The following is a 15,998-nucleotide window of genomic DNA, read 5'->3' as shown; positions in this document are numbered from 1 at the left end:
TACTGTACCTGCCCCACTACTCTCCTCACAACCATCCCTTCCTCCCGGCCAAGCAATGCAAATGCCCATGGCTTTGAAAGCCTAGAGCCATCTCTAATATTTGTAAGCATCAATTGAACAAGTGCATCTTTGACTGTAGGATAAAGAAAGAGGTAAGAAGCGTTGGCTTTGTAGCTTGGAAGGACAAGTATATTATATGGAGATTCGGAAGCAGGGTTTTAACCTTCATCTTACCACCTAGACGCCTGGTCTGACACACTCTGCTCCAGGCCACTTTCTCAGCCTCATCTGCCACCAGGCCTCTGCACCAGATTGGATTGCTCATTATGTCCTGTATTATTACTCATGGTTTTGCCCATTTCATTCCCATTGCCTTGGCCTCACCACTTAGCCTAAACCTGTCTATCTTTTAAGGACTAGTTAAGAGAATTTCTCTCTCTTCACGAAAGTTTCCTTGTCAGTCTTTACAGTTCTTCATACCATACATGGTCAGTACCAATTACTTACCAGTGAAACTGTCTTGTGGCACCTCTTATAAGTTTTATTACATAATTCTTTCCTGTTACTATAAGTAGTCTCCTGCTTGGAGTGTCATTGCTAACAGGTTTTTAAGTTCCCGGAGGGCAGCAGTGACATGAGATATTTATTCATATCACATAGCACCAAGAATAGGGCCTTGGGTCAGGAACTTTTTATTTATCTCATCATTTCTTCTCCAAAATTTCTTTCGTTGTGTTCTGCATAATTCTTCAAAGGAGTTTATCTTTGTGAGAGGGCTCTGACTTCAGTGTTAACCACATACCCTATATTCCCTTATCCACACAGCATAGCAGACAGAAGGATGAGTGCAGGCAAAGTATAGTGAATATAGGCAAAACCAAAGAATGAGTAATTTTTTCTTTTCTTCTAGAGATTCCTCAGTAACCAATAAGCCAATGTGCTTAATTTTAATTACCCAGTGGCACTATGGAAATTTTGAAGTCCTTGCTTTCATTAATATTTAGCAACAGGTTAAGGATATAGTCAGCTCTAAAGTATACTAGCTAAGACTATAAATTTTAGAGAAAGAGAAAATATGGAGTTTTTTTCTTTCCCAGCTCTACCATTTATTTATTTATTTATTTTTTTTATTTATTTCTAGAGAGAGAGAGTGAGCAGGGGAGGGTCAGAGAGAGAGGGAGTCACAGACTGAAACAGGCTCCAGGCTCTGAGCTGGCAGTCAGCACAGAGCCCGACGCGGGGCTCGAACCCACGAACCATGAGATCATGACCTAAGCGAAAGTCAGACGCTTAACTGACTAAGCCACCCAGGCGCCCCCCAGCTCTACCATTTAAATCCCATATAACCTTGGGCATGTTTCCTGAAAACATTAAACTTGTTTCTTCATATGTAAAATAAAGATAACTTTCACCTAAGGGCATATTTGTGAGGACAAGATGACTATGTTCAAAGCACTTATCACACTGCTTAATAAATTGGTGGTGGTGTTTATATTCACAAGGCCTAGCACGGAGCCTGCCCCATAGGAAGTACTCAACACACACACACACACACACACACACACACACACACACACACACACACACGGAGAATAGAAAATAGACAAGAACAGATCAGGAATAGATTCATCCCATCCCAGGCTCAATGAACAGATATAGCCAACCAAGCAATGGGCAGCAGGAATATGTAAAGGTCCAGCTCCAGGCCCTAGTCCTCAATGCCCATCATTTGTCCCCCAAACTCATTGATGACAATCTGCTCCTCTCATTCTCATCTTCTCTGCCTGAACTCTTCTCCAACTTCTACTTCTGGATGCTTCTTATTTGTTGACGCAGTAGGACATTCCCCTCTAGCCTGGCTGGTGTGCTCTTAGACTAAGTTGAGGAGCCACAGTCTGGGGCCACATACTCTACTCTGAGAAAAGGTTTTCTCTCCTTCCCATCCTGCCCAGGGAAGGCTTTCTGATCTCTCCAAGAGATCCAAGATCTCCAAGAGAAAGGGGGAAGGGCCACAAATATCCAAATGGGCACTTAGCTAACAAAAACAAAAATATCCATCATCTACTTGAAAGATGACTACACATCCAACTTTGTGATTATATTTTCACTTGTTGCTGAAAAATAAACTATTCCACATTCTAATATGTATACTAGTCTGTCCACTACTAGAGACTAATTTTCACTACTGTTTGTGTTTAAGCCAGCCTATCATGTATGTCCTTTGACTGGGTGTGCCAAAGCCTCTTGCAATGGGATGCTGAGTATCTACATATGGGGGTCAAAAAGGTGTGAACTTGTCAAAGATTATCCCTGCTTTGTTTTGTTTTGTTTTGTTTTGTTTTAGCACCATTCCTTGGCAAACTGGGAAAACTGGTGAACTGATTCTGAGAATACTGCTTTTCCTATTACTTTGGTTTTAGCCAGTTGCCAATGAATTATCCCTCAGATGTGGACTGACATTGACTCAAGGTGCTTTAAGTGCAAAAAAGTATAAGGCTAAACATACCTCCCAATGGTGTTTACACTTCTATATGTGAGTCTTTGAAGAGAGTTCTTAAAGAATCAGTGTTTCAGGGTAAGATCTCAGATATCTTGACAGAGGTTGAAAATTACATCTCTTCCTGAAATTATATCATTTTGGGGCCCACTTACTCCATCACCTGCAAATGTTAAAGCTCAGATAGGACAGAGTGAAAGTAATAGAAAGATGGAGATTAATATGTAAAATATGAGACTCTCTCCTTTCACTTAATTTCTGAGTTTAGAAGTAGAGTCATCTGCTCCAACAAGAGTTTTACAATAACCAAGCCCAGCTATGAAAAGTCTTCCCATGGTTTGGCTTCTGTAGCTGCCTTTGTATGAAAAGTAACTGCTTCTTTCCCTCAGGTAAAACCTGCAAAGTCTGTTCCAATGATTTTGAAGAATATCAATTTGAGGCTGAAACCACCAACACAGAGAGAAAGCAGAAATTTCCCTTGTAAGTAGGCAAAATGAGTCCTAAAGACTGGACACAGAGCTATATAATTCAGCCTACTTGATATTATTTCCAGCGGGCTCAGGGGACCAATTAGTGAGCTCCATGGTCCTAATGCTAGAATATTATGTTGTCCCTATGCCAAGTTTGATATCATAAAACTCACCACTTCATTTTGCTAATAAGAAAAACAAGTAGGGGTGTCTGGGTGGCTCAGTCAGTTAAGCATCCAACTTTGGTTCAGGTCATTATCTCACAGTCCGTGGGTTCAAGCCCAATGTCGGGCTCTGTGCTGACAGCTCAGAACCTGGAGCCTGCGTCAAATTCTGTGTGTGTGTCTTTCTCTCTGCCCCTCCCCTGATCATACTGTCTCTCTCTGTTTCTCAAAAATAAATAAATGTTAAAAAAAAAAAAAGAAAAACAAGTATATGTTGGAGGAGACTGTGAAGAAAGACAAAAGCAATCAGTATAACACACGATAGGATGTTCATAATGAATGTAGTTTGGCTGAGATACCACGGGACCATAGACAAGGGGTGAAAATGGTAGTCAATGCTGAGCATGGCTCAGGTGAAGAGCCTCAAGGACAGCTAGACACAACTATGGCCAGAAAATAAAGGACCTGCAGGTGAGGGATTATGAAAGGAATTAAATCCCCATCCTGGAAGTAGATATGAGCCTTGTGTATCAGAGTGAGCTTAAGTGGAATGATTGATATTCATTAAGCCATGACCTTGAACTTAGGCAAGGTCAAAGAATTTTACTACATGAGAAATGCAAAGATGTGACAGAGGAGAGATTTCTAGCTTCATATAGTAACCTTTGAATTGATGTTTTATTCTAATTAAACTTCAATTTAACTCTAGGAAATATGCTAACCCAGAAATATTCCATGAAACTAATTGCCTGGTAAATTTGGGGTGCGGGGAGGAACACTTTCTACAAAGTTATTAAATGGGAAAGCTGAAAGAAGTTTTATTCCAAAGTCAATAGACTAAAATAAAACCCATCAATGTACAGTGTGGGATAACGTCAATTGGGGTGGATGGTAGGGGAAGTAGAATTATCTCTGCCATCTTTTCCAAACTATACATATCACCCCACACATAGATTCTGATGGGCCCCCAGGAAAAAACTCCCACCTTCTCACTCCAGAGATGGGTGAGAAGGACAGAAACCATCAGATTCACTGAGTGAGAAAAGAATGAGAAATGAGATAAATGAGAAAAACCACTGGCCTACAGTCAGATGAAATAAGAATTAAATTTGGATTCCCACACATATGAAGTATTTACTTATCTGAGGCTGTTATTTAATTTCTCTCTGCATCTATTTCCTTGTCTTCAGGAAAAGGAGAGAATAGTAAGAGCTACCTTATGAGTTTAATGTAAAAATTAAATGAGATATATGATAATGACATTAAATAAATGTTAGTGGAATCCCAATTATATCATGCCATTTATAACCATGATATTTTATTAAATAAATATGTCAGACTCTACCTACTGTTTTCATTTTACCTTATTTTTATTCATATCAATTTGCCCTGGTTTATACTCAAAGGATTTCCTGTAGTGTATAATTTTAATCAGTTTGTGGGAAAGGAAGTTCTCAAAGGAAAGACTCTTTGCTCTATATCTGATGGAATCACTGGCATAGAATTTAGAAAGTTAAGAAATAACTCATTTACAATTATTTGATTTAACATGGAAATTTCCTTTGGGTCTGGATTTCTTTTTGTTGATGTCATCGGCACAAAGTAAACTGCTGAATATAAAGGTATGAATCCAGTATTAGGAGAGCAAAGTTGTGAAACTGTACCAAGTGACCCAAATTTTATTCTCATTGACGTTATCAATTAACTGGAAGTTGAACAAATAATTTTCTCATGAGGTAGTCTACCCAAAAGTCTAAGAAATGCCACTTACCTATCAAAATAAATACATATGGCATAATTCTAATGTAGAATACCACCACATAAGTAGGCTTCTGTAAGTCAACACTCTTAGGAATATGTCTTATTTACCCTTTTCTACTTATATATCACTAATATTTATGTATTATTAATATTTATCACAATCAACACTCTGTATACACTAGGAACACTATAAAATTTGCAGTTTAGTGGATCAGATGAGAAGATTATGCTGAGATTGACATACTCCTTTCTCTACCTCCTGGTTTATTTACCTAACTGAAGGTTACTGTGCTCTTTGGGAATTCATAGGGGCCCTTGGTGAAACTGACAAAATAATTTATTTTCCTAGAATTAATATTCATATTGGAGCCTTCAGAACCCCAGAAAAGATCCAGGTGTAAAAGGAAACTCCAAAGAGTGTTTAAGACCTCCCCACCAAAGAATTTTCCTCTTTTTCCCCATCATGTATCTCTATCCTTGATCTACCTAAAATTCTGAGAAAAGAAATCAAGAGAGTTAAATTAATATAAGTGTGAGTTTGTCATTACCTTTCTAAGTAAAATTATGCCCAGGATTTACAAGCTGTATTTCTTCAGCTTCTCTGCTGTCATAAACTGCAGTTTCATTTAGCTGAGGTTGAGAATATTGGGGAGAGTCAAGGTGAACATCTAGCAAAGAGCTTTGGAAACACTCCAGGGAGAAAGTTGAAGCCATTAGTCACCGGAACAACAAATGAAATGAAATCGTTCTAGAGTTTGCTCCTTCACCTCTCCCCCACCTCTACTTTCACTTAGTAACCAGTGAAAAAAACATTAAGTACTGGTCCTATGCTGTCCGTGAAATAATACGCCTTTTCATCTTGAGTCTAACCAAGAAAATAGGACGTTTCTAATACATCCTCTCAAAGATGCTTTTAAATGTAGTTATATAAAACATCTGAGAGTTTTTTTTAAAAAACATGTTATTAATAAGAATAATTCTTAGATACAGAAATATTGCCTAAAGAACTTCCTTCTCTGGAGTTCTGATAGAACAGAACAGATAGAACAGATTCAATTGCAAGATTTCGCTCATAAAACAACTATCTTACAACTGAAGAAACTAAGATTCAGGAACCACAAATGGTTTGTTCTGTCATGCAGCTAGTTAATGAAAAGCAAGTTGTTTCCTATGCTAATTATCTTGCTTTTTTATTAATCATTTACAAATAAATTATATGATATCCACAGTATTATCCAAAGGGGATAAATGATACAAATCCAAATGAGTCATAGTTCCTAATCCCAAAGTTATTCTTATTAGATGCTTTATACAGATGGGGCGCCTGGATGGCTCAGTCAGTTAAGCGTCCAACTTCGGCTCAGGTCATGATCTCACGGTTCATGAGTTCAAGCCCTGCAGGCTCTGTGCTGATAGCTAGCTCAGAGCCTGGAGCCTGCTTTGGATTCTGTGTCTCCCTCTCTCTCTGACCCTCCCCTGCTCACACTGTCTGTCTCTCTCAGAAATAAATAATAATAAAACAAAAACATTAAAAAAGTTTACACAGAGCAATAATAATAATCACCATTTATCAAAATCATCATGCAAGAAAAACTAGATCAATGCCAGGGTCATGGACATACCCTTTAGAAAGGAGTGTTATGTTCCTCAGTGCACAGATAGGGAAACTAGGGATACAAAATAGTCATGTAAATGGTCTCAAATCATACAAAGAATCTAAAGCAGAAGTCAAATTTGAACACAGATCTTAGTTCTTAACTATATTGAGTCCTGCAACAGAAACTTAACACATATCCCCAGAGGCAATGGGAGATACTTCAGCTAAATGTGAAAGGAATTTTTGAAAACAGGTTTATTGACTCTGGAATAATTTATCATAGGAACCTATAGAATTTCATCTCCCCTCACCACCAGGTGACATAGAAGTGAGAAGATACTGCATCAGAGGTTTCATGTAAGAGTGGGCTCCCGGATTGCTTAGTAGGAAGTGAAGTCAAAGGACACTTCAGCCTTTCTTCCATCCTAGGACTTTAAGAGAAAATGGTAATAACCAAAAACCAAAACAAAACAGTCACTCTTCTGTGTTTACTCTTACATTCAAGAGAGCTTAACAGTGATATATTACAAATAAATTGGCTACACAATACTCTTGAAAAAATAGGCTTGGTCTATGAAGTTTTAAGGTGGCCCCAAGGAGATTTTTCAGTCTGTCACAGTAAAGCCTGATACTGGAATTTGGGCAAAGGTGTGTGTTTGTGTGCAGTGACTAAGCCTGTGTGCGTGGGAGGCAAACATTGCAGATGGCTGAAAAATATGCTAGAGCTGGAAGACCCATGTGATGGCTGGCATCCTGAAAGAGAGACAGATGTTTCCTCAAAAGAAGAATTTTAGAACAAGTTGTTTGCTCTGCTACTGGGGCTTGGTTCTTTTGCTGCATCTCAAGGTCATATCCACATGAGAAAAATTCCAGCAGCAGCTATGCTTCTCCCTCTGTATCTCAAGAAAGAGAGAGAGCACCAGGAAAGATCCAGCTAACTAATCACAAGGCCTTTATCAATACTGCCTTTCATTTGAAATACTTTTTTTTTTTTTTTTATTTTCAAATGTTTTCATGTTCTGTAACACTTGCTTTGGGAATATTGCCTTTGTTCTCACACTGTGGCCCCCTGCAGTGTTCCGTGATGCTCTGTACTTTCTCTTTCATTAAAACCAATTCTCTACTATTTACTCTTTTATACAATATCTCTCTCCTCTGCTAAAGTACATGCTCATTTCATGGCAGGCAGCATGACTATCTTGTTAACCACAAAATTCCAAGGGCCCCACACAATGCCACATACGTAATAATCGCAAAAACATTTTTGCATTTCTTTACTCCTGAAAATAGAGATGCTCAGATATTCTAGAGTGGCAGAGCATAGATCAGCTCTTTCATTAGACTGCCTGAACGAGATCATTGATTTATTTGTTCTTCAAATATTTCTTCAACAAATATTTTTGAGTCCACACTATGTGTCAGGCACCACTTTGAGTGACTGAGATTTTACAATAAAGAGAACAGACAAAAATCTCTGTCTTCATGGAGCTTGTGTGTCAGCATAACTACTTTTGAAAAAGAAATATAAAAATCTAGCTGTTTTTCTACAAAAAAGAGTAGATAACATTGCTATGGATTGTACAAAGTTTCAGTCTCAATCAGGTGGGGCTGTATCTCTAGAAAACCAGTAAAGTTTGAACTTAAGAAATATAACTTAAAGGAGGAGGAATCTATTATAAGGAATATCAAGTTAGCTGCACACTACTCTCTGCCCACCTTTCCATGTGTGACTTTAGAAGCTTCCAAAAGCTTTAAATATGAATGCAGGTGTCCTATTTTTTATTGCCACCTACCAGGATTCTGGGTGGTGAGCACTAGGTTCTCATAGAAATAGAAGCGTGTGGAATATGGGAGTATTCATCTAGAGAAGGATAGTATAACGAACATATATAGAGTTATTTGCATGTGCTAAGTTATGGTTGGGATTTTCACACGCATTTTCTCAACTGATCTTGACATTCAACAAAAACAATAAACTAAATTGTATGACCTTACTTTTATTTTCTATCAAGTGAAGAAACAGGAATAGATATAGAGATGTGCCTTCACATACCAATAGAAATGACAGTTTTTGCAACGGCCAGAGTTCCTAAACCACAAATTAACTTCCTCACTAACGGATTTCTGGACTGGCTTAAAGGGGAAATAAATGACTGCTCTCATCAGACACTAAGGAAGTTTGTTGCCCGTGACCCTGTGCCAAAAAAGAAATGGGAAATCATCAGAGCAGAGAGAATGGCTATTTACCTTCTATTCAGCCAGGCAAGATTTTATAGAAAAGATGGCAACTGGCTACAGTTGACAGTATTTGAAGAAATACTGACTTTTAATTTCTCCACTCCCTTTCTTAATGGCATCGTTTTCCCCGTCACAAACTTTTCTCCAGCTGAAAACACAGCTGCCTCACAGAAAACCTGCATAAGAAAATTAATAATAATAATAAAACTCAGAGGAATCAGGAATGTAGTGATAAGGCTGCTTTGTACTTTCCCCTTATCCAACTGGGAACTTCCTGAGGGCCTGCCTCATTGCTGAGTGCTAAAAGGACAGAGGGGAATGCTGGAACACAGAGAGAAAGGGTGGGGCTGGGAGGGCCAGCCGGGGGAGGAGCCTACAGAAGAAGGAGCAAAGGAAGTCTTAAAAAAAAGTAAGGCCTGGGGCACCTGGGTGGCTCAGTCGGTTAAGCATCCAACTTCAGCTCAGGTCAAGAGCTCACGGTTCATGGGTTCGAGCCCCGCGTCGGGCTCTATGCTGACAGCCAGCTCAGAGCCTGGAGCCTGCTTCAGATTCTGTGTCTCCCTCTCTCTCTGACCTTCCCCTGCTCATGCTCTCTCTCTTTCTCTCTCAGAAATAAATAAAAAACATTAAAAAAAAAAAGTAAGGTCTGCAGCTGGGACTGGTACAAGAACAAATGGAAGGTCAGTAGAGGGGCTTCAACCCAGCGCTCTCCATCTCTCTCTTCTCTACAGTGTTCTCTTCCCTCCAGTCCCCACCCCTTCCCAGCTGCGCTGTTTCCCACCCTCTCAACCACCTGAAACAACAAATGCTCTGAATCAGGAGTTAGTTTTGTGTGTACAGTGAAGCCCCACTTTGAACAAATTTGTTTTATATTTGGACTCTAGAACCTAGGCTTGCTACTATTCTATTTTTTCAATCACAAATTCATTATCATGTATTAAGGTTACAGTGTCTTAAAGGTAAAACCCAAAATGGAATATGCCTTGCAGGCAGGCTTTAGAATTTACACCTGCCCCCCATTCTCCTCCAGAGGTTCAATAATTCTTCAAAAGCAGAATGTCGTGAAGGGCCAGGCAGCAGAATATATGTACTCTTTTTATTCCGTCTTTGGGCTACATCAGTGGTAGTCAAATTTCAATATGCTTAACAATTACTGAACAGCGAAATATTTTAAAACCAGGTATATGATACTTCATAGGATATCTAAGGGCTTTTCAAGCAAAATTTTTTCTCTACCAAGTTTTTATCTAGTTCTTACTTTTGAATATGCCTGGCTATAAAACCCACTTTTATAGTATGTACATTTTTCCAGGGAGAAGGTCTACAGCTTTTGAAATATTCTCTAAGGAGTCCATAACCACCAAGGGCAAGAAGCATTACTTTTCCCACATCAGCTCCCCCATCGTCACATTCTGATCCCTGAGGAATATCCTATTCTCTTGCTAAACTACTGCAGTTTAACTGGTAAGTTAATTTGAGTTAAATTTGTTTATGGCTCCTGCACCTAAACCGCACCTGTACTTTACAAAAGGCTTTAGTGCCTAAACCCAAGGGATTAGATACACTAAGGGAATTCCAAGCACTTTGAAAGAATCAGGAAGGGAAATGCTTGGGCAAAGGGGTCAAAAGGATTTTTCGGGACTCTTAAAAGCTTGTCTTGTAATAAGCTCTTCCTCCTCCTCCAAGAACGTTCTTCCCGGACCCACATCATGGCTGCTCTGTGGTGATATGAGTGGGACTCTAAATAACCTGGGTCTGAGTGTCTTCAGAGGAATAACATAGAAAGGGAAGCTGAAGAGAATAAAGTCAGAAAATCCTGTAGCCAGGCTTCTGAGATCTATCTCATGTCTTCAGGTCACACAAGTACACAGAAATTACGGGTCCCAAAGCAGTTTAGTGGAGTTAGCATACTTTGCTTTTAGAAAGTACTGCCCTTACATGGAGGCTGGCACCCAGGGTCACCCCCCTCCAATTTTAGATGGAGAGAAATAACACTGGCAACACCCATTCCAACTGACACACCAGGAAATTGATCAATCTAAAGAATCCACAAGTTCTGTGCCTTTGGGGAACATTTTCAGGTCACACCTACTTGGGCAAAGCTCTCTTCCCCTCACAAAGCAAAAACCTATATGGGACACCTGGATGGCTCAGTCGGTTAAGCATCCGACTTCGGCTCAGGTCATGATCTCACAGTTTGTGGGTTCGAGCCATGAGTTGGGCTCTGTGCTGACAGCTAGCTCAGAGCCTGGAGCCTGTTTCAGATTCTGTGTCTCCCTCTCTCTCTGACCCTCCCCTGCTCACGCCGTCTCTCTCTCTCTCAGAAATAGATAAAACATTAAAAAAAAAAAAGCAAAAACCCATATCCTGGCCATCACGACACCTTAGATCAGATCATGCATGATGTAGAGAAATATAGAGATGAATCCAGGATCTTTCTGAGCTTTGATTGTAGTTGAGCAACTACATGAAAAAGATGGCTAGAGATTACAAACATCCAAACATTGCATCTGAACCTTGGGCAATCCCAAAATAAATACCAAAAAAAAAAAAAAAAAAAAGAAGAAGAAGAAGAAGAAGTAGTTCAATGCAAAACCCATCATGAAGAAAGTAATCTGCACAGAGAATCTGGGGTGTAAGTATTACGAGGCACAGCAGAATAGCAAGTGAGGCCCTGGATAAAAAACTAAAACAGAATTGTTTTCCTTGGTCACATCTGGCAGAAGGTTTCACCAATTCCTCTGAATTACTACCAGAACAGGATAATTTAGTGTATTATTTATTATTATTAGTATCATTGCTCAGCTAACTATATAGTAAAGTTCATATCATTTAATTTCATAATACAGATTTGTTAACTATCAATTATTTTTTTTTATTTTCTTAATAAAATACAAGACAAAGAATTCCTCCAGAAACTGGTAAAAAAGGACTTCTGGACTGGGATGAAACTTCACTGGATTTTGCAATTAAGATTTTAGTCCAGACAAAGTTAACATAAACTGCAAATGTTCTTATTCCATCTCTTGTTTTACAAACAGCAAATGTAGTACATAGGAGGGTATATTTCTCCCTCCAGCATCCCATAGATTTGATTTAATCCTTGTAGATTTTTAAAAATATACAAGCTCAGGGTCAGGAAGTAGCATTGTTCTTACTACAAAGCACAGAATGACTTTTTGCCTCAGCCTCATAAACATGGCCTCATATTACCTCAGCTCTCGAAGTGCCTGCTTCAAAGATTTGCCCATGCCCATAGTTCCTGCCTGTATTTCTGACGACTCATAACTTTCTTAAAAATATCCCTTGCCAGTGGGAGTTCTTCCAATTCTACCCAATGAAGCTAGCGTCATTATTGTAAAAAAAAAAAAAAAAAGAAAGAAAAAAAGAAAAGAAAATCACACTGATGGCCTTGGTATGATCTCCCTTCTCCCTCCTTCTTCCAAACTTCACTGGGACTTTACCAAGTCACTGGTTCTCAACTTACTGATTTTACAAGGGTTTGGTCCAGAAGATGATCTGTAAGTTAGACATTTTTAGGAAATATTTCTGCAAAAAATACATCCATTTAACAGCAAAGAAATACTACTACACAACTATTGAGGTTGAACTAAGGAAAACATTCAAACGCTAAGAATACTAAGTGCACACAAGTATGTGGAGCAACAGGACTCTCATTTGTTGCTGGTGAGAATGAAAAATGGGATCACTATTTTGAAAGGCAGTTTGGCGGTTTCCTATAAAACTAATATAGTTGTAGCAGCAAATATGTGCTCACAGGTGTTTACCCAACTGATTTGAAAACATACATCCACAGAAAAATCTCCACATGAATATTTATAGCATCTTTATTCATAATTGCCAAAAACTGGAAGCAACCAAGATATCTTATAGGTGAATGAATAAACAGAACTCGGTACATCCATACAATGGAATATTATTCAGTGATAAAAAGTGTTATCAAACCACAAAAAGACATGAATAAATCTTTGTATTATTTATTTATTTATTTTACATCCAAGTGAATTAGCATATAGTGCCATAATGATTTCAGGAATAGACTCCAGTGATTCATCCCCTGTGTATAACGCCCAGTGCTCATCCCAACAAGTGTCCTCCTTAATGCCCCTTACCCATTTTGCCCATCCCCCCACCCACAACCCCTCCAGCAACCCTCAGTTTGTTCTCTATATTTAAGAGTCTATTATGTTTTGTCCCCTTCCTTGTCTTTATATTATTTTTGCTTCCCTTCCTTTATGTTCATTTGTTTGTATCTTAAATTCCTCATATGAGTGAAGTCACATGATATTTATCTTTCTCTGACTGACTAATTTTGCTTGACAAATATCCTTTAGTTCCATACACATAGTTGCAAATGGCAAGATTTCATTCTTTTTTGTTGGCCAAGTAATAGCCCATTGAGTATATATATATATATATATATATATATATATTTATTTATATACCACATCTTCTCTAACCATTCCTCTGTCAATGGACATTTCGGCTTTTTCCATACTTTGGCTATTGTCGATAGCACTGCTATAAAAATTGGAGTGCATGTGTCCCTCTGAAACACCTATATCCCTTGGATATATACCTAGTAGTGCAATTGCTGTGCCACAGGGTAGTTCTGTTTTGAACTCTTTGAGGAACCTCTATGCTGTTTTCTAGAGTGGCTGCATCAGTTTGCATTCCCACCAGCAGTGCAAACGAGATCCTCTTTCTCTGCATCCTTGACAACATCTGTTTTTGCCTAAGTTGTTAATTTTAGCCATTCTGATTGGTGTGAGGTGGTATCTTATTGTGGGTTTCATTTGTATCTCCCCGATGAGTGATGTTGAGACTTTTTTCATGTGTCCACTAGCCATCTAGATGTCTTCTTTGGAAAAGTGTCTTTTGCCCATTTCTTCACTGGGTTATTTGTTTTTGGGTGTTGAGTTTGATGAGTTCTTTATAGAGTTTGGATACTAACCCTTTATTTGATATATTATTTGTAAATGTCTTCTCCCATTCTGTTCATTGCCTTTTAGTTTTGCTGATTGTTTCCTTTGCTGTGCAGAAGTTTTTATCTTGATGAAGTCCCAATGGCTCATTTTTGTGTTTGTTTCACTTGCCTCCAGAGACGTGTTCAGTAAGAAGTTGCTGAGGCTGAGGTCAAAGAGGTTGTTGCCTGATTTCTCTTCTAGGATTTAGGTGGCTTCCTGTCTTATGTTTAAGTCTGTCATCCATTTTGAGTTCATTTTTGTGTATGGTGTAAAGAAGTGATCCAGGTTCATTTTTCTGCATGTCAGTGTCCAGTTTTCCCAACACCATTTGAATCTTTATTCCATTGGATATTCTGTCCTACTTTGTCAAAGATTAATTGGCCATACATTTGTGGGTCCATTTCTGCGTTCTCTATTCTGGTCCATTGATCTGAGTGTCTGGTTTTATGCCAGTTCCATACTGTCTTGATGATTACAGCTTTGTAATACAGCTTGATGTCCGGGGTTGTGATGCCTCCAGCTTTGGTTTTCTTTTTCAAGATCTCTTTGGCTATTCGGGGTCTTTTGTGGTTCCATACAAATTTTAGGATTATATGTTCTAGCTCTGTGAAGATTGCTGGTATTATTTTGATAGGGATTGCAAGGAATATGTAGGTCGCTTTTTGTAGTACTTACATTTTAACAGTATTTGTTCTTCCAGTCCATGAGCATGGAATATTTTTCCATTTCTTTGTGTCTTCTTCAGTTTGGTTCAGAAGCTTTCTGTAGTTTTCAGTGTATAGATTTTTCACATTTTTGGTTAGGTTTATTCCTAGGTGTTTTATGGTTTTCGGTGCAATTGTAAATGGGATCGATTCCTTGATTTCTCTTTCTGTTGCTTCAGGACATGAATGAATCTTAAATGCAAATTGCTAAGTGAAAACCGCTAGTCTGAAAAAGCTACTACCACATGATTCTAATTATATAACATTCTGGAGAATACAAAACAATGGAAATGGTAAACAGATCAGTGGTTGCCAGATGTTCAGGTAGGGGGTAGGGTGGGTAGTACAGGTTTGAACAGGTGAACTGCAGTTGCTTTTTATGGTGGTGAAACTTTTCTGTATGACACTGTAATGGTGGATACATGACAGTATCCCTTTGTCAAAGCATACAGAATATTACAACACAAAGTGCTACCTTAATGTATGCAAATGTTTAAAAATCATTTTGGAAGTCAGGGGATCCTAGTATTGAAAACAGAATGCGATAAAGGAATCAAAATATATTATGAATGTATGGACAACCTCACTGATTGGGGTGGAAGACTCGAGTACTAACCTAAATAACTTTAGAAATCAGTGGAGTCTATAAATCTCAAGGCAAAAGGACTGTACATTTACTCCAGCTGATAAAGTTGTTCCCACAAAGTCTGGGTTAACAATTCTAAAACCACTTTACATGGATACAGGAATTCAACAATTAAGTAAATGGATAGCAGATGGTGGGAGCCAGATTTCTCACTATTAGTAATGGGAGATTACAACTAAGCTGTGGAGGAGCCTACAATGATCCAGGAGTTGGAGTTGGAGGCATCAGTATAAACTAATGGTTAGCTTCATACAGATATAGCTGACTACCTATGGAAATATTTATAGATATGTTTATAAATTCCAGTGAGACATTTATGTATATCTCCTTGCTTTCTCATCTGAGAGGACTTTGAAGCAATGAAACCCCAGTAGCAATGAGCACATCTACTGCCCAGATCTTAATTTCTAATACCATTCTTTCGTAAAAGAAACTGTGTCCCCTTGGAGAAATAGCTGATTCTAGGGCTTGGGCAGAAAATATACACAATGACACCGAAGCATCTTGTAATGCCAGAACGTAAGAAACTGTTTAAAACAAAACCAAGTGAAAACGTCACACAGGTGCGGATATGTCAAAAGCATATAGGAGCCAGCTAAGGAGCCGAACAGCAAGGGTTGGAATAACTTGAGTAAACAAAATAATGTAGCATTGGATTCTAACTGAAAACATAAAGTAAATATCCATCCGTTGACACTGATATAATGATTGAATACATAAATGGGGGGAAAGAAACAAATCTGTACAGAAGAATTCCAAATACTTGATGTAAATACTCCATCCTAAACCAGATGGAACACAGTGCTCCACAAGTGATTTTCCTCCAAAGAGTACCATGGGAAGGAGGAAAAAATAGTAACTTTACAGGGGAGAAAGTTGACAAATACCACCTCACAGCAGGTGATCGAGGTGAATATCAGCAGCAAGAGGTCA

The 15,998-nt window shown here is 38.6% G+C and overlaps 1 long non-coding RNA gene across 7 annotated transcripts in view; it reads left to right on the top strand.

The window, feature by feature from the left end:
• Positions 1-15,998, top strand: part of LOC120222474 — a 70,721-nt gene that overhangs the window by 31,347 nt on the left and 23,376 nt on the right. For 6 of the 7 annotated variants that reach the window (XR_005526057.1, XR_005526052.1, XR_005526056.1 and 3 more), the window contains 2 exons: positions 6,773-6,846; positions 10,040-10,191. This is a non-coding gene — a long non-coding RNA (uncharacterized LOC120222474). Of the gene's footprint in view, positions 1-6,772; positions 6,847-10,039; positions 10,192-10,413; positions 10,508-15,998 lie in introns of those variants that run through there. The other variant, XR_005526055.1, reaches the window with a different exon arrangement.

Source organism: Hyaena hyaena, unplaced genomic scaffold (assembly GCF_003009895.1).
Source record: "Hyaena hyaena isolate Hyena2069 unplaced genomic scaffold, ASM300989v1 scaffold_882, whole genome shotgun sequence".
Taxonomy (NCBI): Eukaryota; Metazoa; Chordata; class Mammalia; order Carnivora; family Hyaenidae; genus Hyaena; species Hyaena hyaena.
The sequence above is the reverse complement of the archived record's forward strand: the minus strand, read 5'-3'. Positions and strand labels throughout refer to the sequence as shown.